We start from the raw sequence: 6,796 nt of genomic DNA, 5'->3' as shown, positions 1-6,796 counted from the left end.
CTACTTATTTTAGAGATTTTAGGAAGGTAAGAATCATGAGCCAAGACAGGCCATTTATAGAAAAGGCACTGAAAACAGCTTGGGTAGGCCCACAAGTGTTGGGGAAAAAGTCCATATTATAATGTGCATGACTTGGAATCAGTATAAAATGTAAACCAAAGAATCACCGGTTAATATGAAACCAATCAAGTGAGTTATTATGGATAGAAATGAAGTAGCTGGAACAAAATTAAATACTACTTTTCACTTCCTAAAAATATAGAAACCTCTTGAATGTATTTGTTCCCATATTCGATGTGAACGAAACTATCCACTACCACATCTAATATTGACAAAACACTACACCTAACAACTTCAGAGTTGTTCTCTTCAATTGCACCACTCAAATTCTCCAGTTCCTTTTCAAATTTATGTTGGCTCATGAATGTTGACTGAAAGATGTGGACTCTCATTAAAAAATATCTAATGAAAATAATCATACTCATGTTATCTGACTACAAAAGCATTAAAACAGAAATCACAAGCAAGCTATCTTGGTGTGTTAGTCTGCTCAGGCTGCTGCAACAAAATACTGCAGAAACTTCTTTTCTCCCAGTTCTGGAGGCTGTAATTTTAAAATCAAGTTGCCAGCAATTTTGGTGTCTGGTGAATATGTTCTTCCCGGTTTGTGGATCGCCACCTTTCTGTTGTGTCCTCCCACGGTCTTTCCTTACTGGATGCATGAGGGGAGAGAATAAGAGAGAAAGAGAGAGAGAGCTCTGGTGTCTTTTCTTATAAGGACACTAATTCTCTTAGATGAAGGCTTCCCCCTATGGACCCTATTTAACCTTAAATCTTTCTTTAGAGCCCCATCTTCAAATATAGCTACACTGGGGATTGAGACTTCAACATATGAATTTGGGGAGACATAAATAGTAGGTCCATAATACTTGGAAAACCTCAAATATTTAGCAGTTAGACAACAAACTTTTAAGTAATCCATGGGTTATAGGAGAAATTGGAAAATATTCAAATTGAGTGATAATGAAAACACAAGATGTTCATTGGGTGAAGGGAAGGAAATGCAACTAAGGGAGTGCTCAGAGAATAATTTATAGCTTTAAATTCTTAACATAAAATAGAAGAAACTCTAAGATCAATTACCTAAGATTTGGGCTTCCAGCCAAGATGGAGGCATAGGTAGATACACTGTGCCTCCTCACACAAGCAAAATTAAAGACAACAAAAATTTAGAAACAAACAAACAAACAAAACCACCAGAGCTGACAAAAAATTGAACTGTATGGAAGTCCGATAAGCATTCATCCAGACCAGTAAGAGGGGTGGAGCTTGTGGCCAGAAAAGAGGGGTCGTGTCAGGAAAAAGTGGTGGCTGCGCAGACCTGGGAGTGCAGGCTGTGGTTGGCAGATTCCAGGCATGCAGGCAGTGGCTAGCAGATTCCGGGCATGGGGTGGCAATGAGCAGACCCAGTAGGCATGTAAGGTAGCTGTCTGACCTCGATCCGACATTCACATGCAGATAAACCAGACAAAAATGGGCAGCGAGACAGACCACACAACCCAGGGTCCCAGCTCCTGGAAATAAAGCCTAAAAGTATTGATTGAAAACACTTGTGGGGGTTGAGGTGCTAGGAGAGACTCCCAGCCTCACAGGAGAGTTTGTTGGAGAGCCCCACAGGGTCCTAGAATGCACACAAGCCCACCTACCTGAGAGCCAGCACCAGAAGGGCTCAATTTGCCTGTGAGAAACAGCAGAAGTGACTGAAATCTGAGAGAGCAGAGCAAGCACCATTGTTCCCTCTCTGACTCTACCCCCACATACAGCATCACAATCCAGTGATGGGGGTTTGCCCCGCCCTGGTGAACACCTAAGGCTCTACCCCTCACTACGTAACAGGCGTGACCACACACACAAAAAAAATGGCTCAGGTGTAAGAACAGATCAAAGCCCAGAGCCAATACATCTAAGCAACCAAGAGATAGCCAACCTATCACATGCACAGTTCAAAGCACTGGTGATCAGGATTCTCACAGAATTGGTTGATTTTGGTTGCAAATTAGATGAAAAAATGAAGGCTACACTAAGTGAAATGAAGGAAAATGCACAGGGAACCAATAGTAATGGGAAGAAAGCTGGGACTCAAATCAAAGGAGTGGACCAGAAGGAAGAAAGAAACAAACAAACAAAAAAGAAGGAAGAAACAAGAATTTTAAAAAATGAGGAGAGGCTTAGGAACCTCCAGGACATCTTTAAACATTTCAACATCCAAATTATAGGGGTACCAGAAGGGGAAGAGGAAGAGAAACAAGTGGAAAACTTATTTGAACAAATAATAAAGAAGAAGTTCCCCAATCTGGCAAAGGAAATAGACTTTCAGGAAGTCCAGGAAGCTTAGAGAGTCCCAAAGAAGGTGGGCCCAAGGAGGAACACACCAAGGCACATCATAATTACATTACCCAAGATTAAAATGAAGAAGAGAATTCTAGAAGCAGCAAGAGATAAGTGGATAGTCACCTACAAAGGAGTTCCCATCAGACTGTCAGCGGATTTCTCAAAAGAGACCTCGGAGGCAAGAAGGGGCTGGAAAAAAATATTCCAAGTCATGAAAGGCAAGGACCTACATCCAAGACTGCTTTATCCAGCAAAGCTCTCATTTAGAATGGAAGGGCAGATAAAGTGCTTCTCAGATAAGGTCAAATTCAAGGAGTTCATCATCACCAAGCCCTTATTATATGAAATGCTAAAGGGACTTATCTAAGAAAAAGAAGAAAAGAAACATATATAGTAAAAAAAGACAGCAAACTCACAGTTATTAATAACCACACCTAAAACAAAAACAAAAACAAACTAAGCAAACAACTAGAACAGGAACAGATTCACAGAAATGGAGATCACATGGAGGGTTAGAAACAGGGGGGAGTGGGAGGAAGAGAGAGGGGGAAAAGGCACAGAGAATAAGTAGCATAGATGGTAGGTAGAAACTAGGGTGAAGGCAAAAATAGTACTGGAAATGTAGAAGCTACAGAACTTATGACACACGGACATGAACTAAAGAGGGGAATGTGGGGGGGAGGGGGTGTGCAGGGGGGAGGGGAATAAGGGAGGGAAATGGGACAACTGTAATAGCATAATCAATAAAATATTTTTTTAAAAAAATTACCTGAGATTTTACCTTAGTAAGCTTAAAAATAGCAAAGTAAACCCTAAAATTTAGAAGGCAGGCAGGAAATAGAGCTAAGAGCAGAAATCAATGTAACAGGAAACGCCAAATAACAGGGAAAATGAATAAATATAAAAGCTGATTTTAAATCATTCACCAATTATGCTAAAAAGGCTAACATAATTGGTCAAACTTTAGAAAACTAATCAAGGAAGAAAAAAATAACAGGAATGATACAAAGTTACCACTGTAGACCCAACAGAAATTAAAATAATAATAAGATAATGTTACAGCATTCACCAATAAATCTGAAAAATTAGATGAAATAAAAAATTTTCTAGAAAAATATAATTTACTAAAATTGGCAAAGATTAAACAATATTTGAATAGCCTATATAATAAATAAAATGATTTTTAAATCAAGAACTTTTTGATGAAGAAAACTCGAGTTTCAGTGATAATCTTCAAATATTCAAAGAAGAAATAACCGATCTTACACAAATATTTTCAGAATTAGAGAAGGAAAAAACAATTAACAATTTGTTATACATGGCCAGCATTGTTTTACTTTTATAATATAACAAATGTATTATATTATAAAATTATATATGATAAATATAAAAATAAAATTATGTACTGGTATTCTTCATGACATATACAAAATTTTAAATAAAATATCAGGAAATCAAATCCAACAATATATAAAAAGAATAATATATCATGATCAAGTATGGTTTTACCCTGGAATGGAAACTGATGTAATGTTTGAAAAATCAATCACTATAATTCATTACAGTAACTGAATAAAGAATAAAAGTAATGTCATTTCAATAAATGATAAGAAGTCAGACAAATTTCAATACCCATTCATCATTTAGCTAACAACTGAATCATAATCAGTCATGAAATATTGAATGTTTTCCCAAGGTTCAGGACGGAGTAGTATCCTTTATGATTACTTTTATTTTTATTTTTATTATTTTTTTTTAATTTTTATTTTTTTAAAGATTTTATTTATTTATTTATCTTTAGAGGGGAAGGAGAGAGGGAGAGAAACATCAGTGTATGGTCGCCTTTTGTGGGTCCCCTGCTGGGAGTTAGCCTGCAGGGAACTGGACTACAACCCAGGCATGTGCCCTGACTGGGAATCGAACTGCGATCCTCTGGTTCACAGGCCCGCGCTCAATCCACTGAGCTACACCAGCCAGGGTGATTACTTTTATTCAATCTTGTAATGAAGGTGTTAGTCATTGCAATAAAGAAAGGAAAATCATAAAAATCAGAAAGGAGTAATGCTAGCTCTGTTTGCAAACTATGTCATTATTTACTTATAAAATGCTAGAAAACAATGGCTAGAAATAATGAATAAACTTAGCAAGATTGTAAGGTACAGGTCAATACACAAAAGTCAATTACAGTTTTATATGCTACTAGTAAAACAATTGAATATCGGAATAAAAGATCCAATTTACAACATTGCTACAAAACATTAAATACCTAGGAATAAGTTTAACAAAATATGTGTAGTACCCTTTAATGAAAAGTATAGAACATTCCTAAGAAAAATTAAAGACATAAATAAATGGTGAAATTTGCTACGTTCATGGATTAGAACATCCAATATTGTTAAGATCTCAATTCTCCCAGACTGATCTATAGATACAACACAATCCCAATTATCTTTCTAATGGGGTTATTCTTTGTAGAAACTGATGAGCTGAATCTAAGTATTACCTTAAAAATGACCTAGAATAAACAAAGTAATTTTTTAATGTTGTTAACTCACAAAGTATTCATTGATATGTGCTATGGGACAAAGAAATATTAAAACAAAAAGAACAAAGTTAGAGGACTTAGATGACCTGAGTTTAAGATTTACTACAAAGCTGTGGTAATCCATTGGTGCAGGACTGGCGTAAAGACAGACATGAAACAAAGGAATACAATAAAGAATCTAGAAATAGACCCTTACATATATGGTAAACTGATTTTCTACAAAGGTGCTAAATATTCAAATATAAATGAACTACTGACATAAAGTAGTTCATTTTTTATTACCCTTTTAATGTCTCCAGCACCTTTTTGTCTTCTTTTATACATCAGTGTTTGCACTTACCACCTTTGTTATTCAACCTTGCAAAGATTAATTGTATTAAATATTTCAAAGAAAAACACTTTGCTTGTTGTTATCTCTATTCATCGTACATTTGTTTTTCATTTTTTGATTTCCACCTTTTTCTGTATTTTTCTATTTTCTTTAAAAATTATCATTTTTATATTTTTGATCTTCACCGGAGGACATTTTCTGTTGCTTTGTTAGAGAGAGAGGAAGAGAGGGTTTAGAGGAAGGGGGAAGGGAGGGAGAAGGAGAGAGAGAAACATTGATGTGAGGGGGAAACATCAAGTTGGTTGCCTTTTCATAGGTGTCTAAGCATGCCTCGACGGGGGAGCAAACCCACAATCAGGCATTTGCCCTGACTGGGAATCAAACTGGAGAGCTTTCAGTGTGTGGGATGACACCCAATCAACTAAGCCACACTGGCTCATTCCTACTTTCTTTACATTTAATTTGTTAATTTTCTTTTAATTTATTTTTTTAAAAATATTTTATTTATTTATCTTTAGAGGGGAAGGGAAGGAGAGAGGAAGAGAAACATCAATGTATGGTTGCTTCTCCTGCATCCCCTGCTGGGAACTGGCCCCTGCCAGGAACTGGCCTGCAACCCAGGAATGTGCCCTGATTGGGAGTCGAACCTCAAGAGTCTGGTTCGCAGGCCCGTGCTCAATCCACTGAGCTACACCAGCCAGGGCTCTTTTAATTTATTTAGATGGGTGCATAAATAATTGAATTTTGGCAATTCTTTTTATTCCTTTTTAAAAAATGTATTCGTTTTAGAGAGGAAGGGGGAGAGGGGTAGACAGAGAAAGATATCAATTTGTTGTTCCACTTATTCATGCGTTCATAGGTTCATTGGTTGATTCTTGTATGTTCCATGACTGGGGATTGAAACCGAAAACTTGGTATATTGAAATAATGCTCTAACCAACTGAGCTTCCCAGCCAGGGCTCTTTTTATTCTTAAATATTAATATAAGTCCCTTTAAGCACTACTTAGTTGAGTCCCATAACTTTGAAACATATACTTTCATTAGCATCCAGTTCAGAATTTTTCTAACTATATTTTGATTTCTTATTTGGCCAAGAGTTATTTAGAAGAATGAAAATTCACAAGTGCTGAATTTTCATGCACTTGCAAATTTTCTGGCGACCTTTCTGTTATTTATTTCTGGCTCAATTTCTTTGCAGTCAGAGAATATATTCACGATCTTTGACATTTGGTTATTCTTGATGTGTGACCTAACTTAACATGTGGTTAATTTGATTAACTGTTCCACATGCATTTGAAAATAATATGTATTCTGCAGTTGTTGGTTGTATTATATTTTATATAACAACGAGGTCAGTTTTATCCAAATATTAAATACTGTTATGACTATCTTTTTCAGCTTGTTTTATCAAGTATTAAAAAGATTTGTCCACTTAAAAAATGCTTCTAGTTTTAGCTCTCTATATTATTAGGCAAACAACTTTATGGTTATTTCATTTTATTTCTGAGTGTAGGCACAATGTTGTACA

Source organism: Sturnira hondurensis, unplaced genomic scaffold, assembly GCF_014824575.4.
Source record: "Sturnira hondurensis isolate 20B ecotype Veracruz unplaced genomic scaffold, ASM1482457v3 Scaffold0001872, whole genome shotgun sequence".
In the NCBI taxonomy this organism is placed as follows: Eukaryota; Metazoa; Chordata; class Mammalia; order Chiroptera; family Phyllostomidae; genus Sturnira; species Sturnira hondurensis.
The sequence above is the reverse complement of the archived record's forward strand: the minus strand, read 5'-3'. Positions refer to the sequence as shown.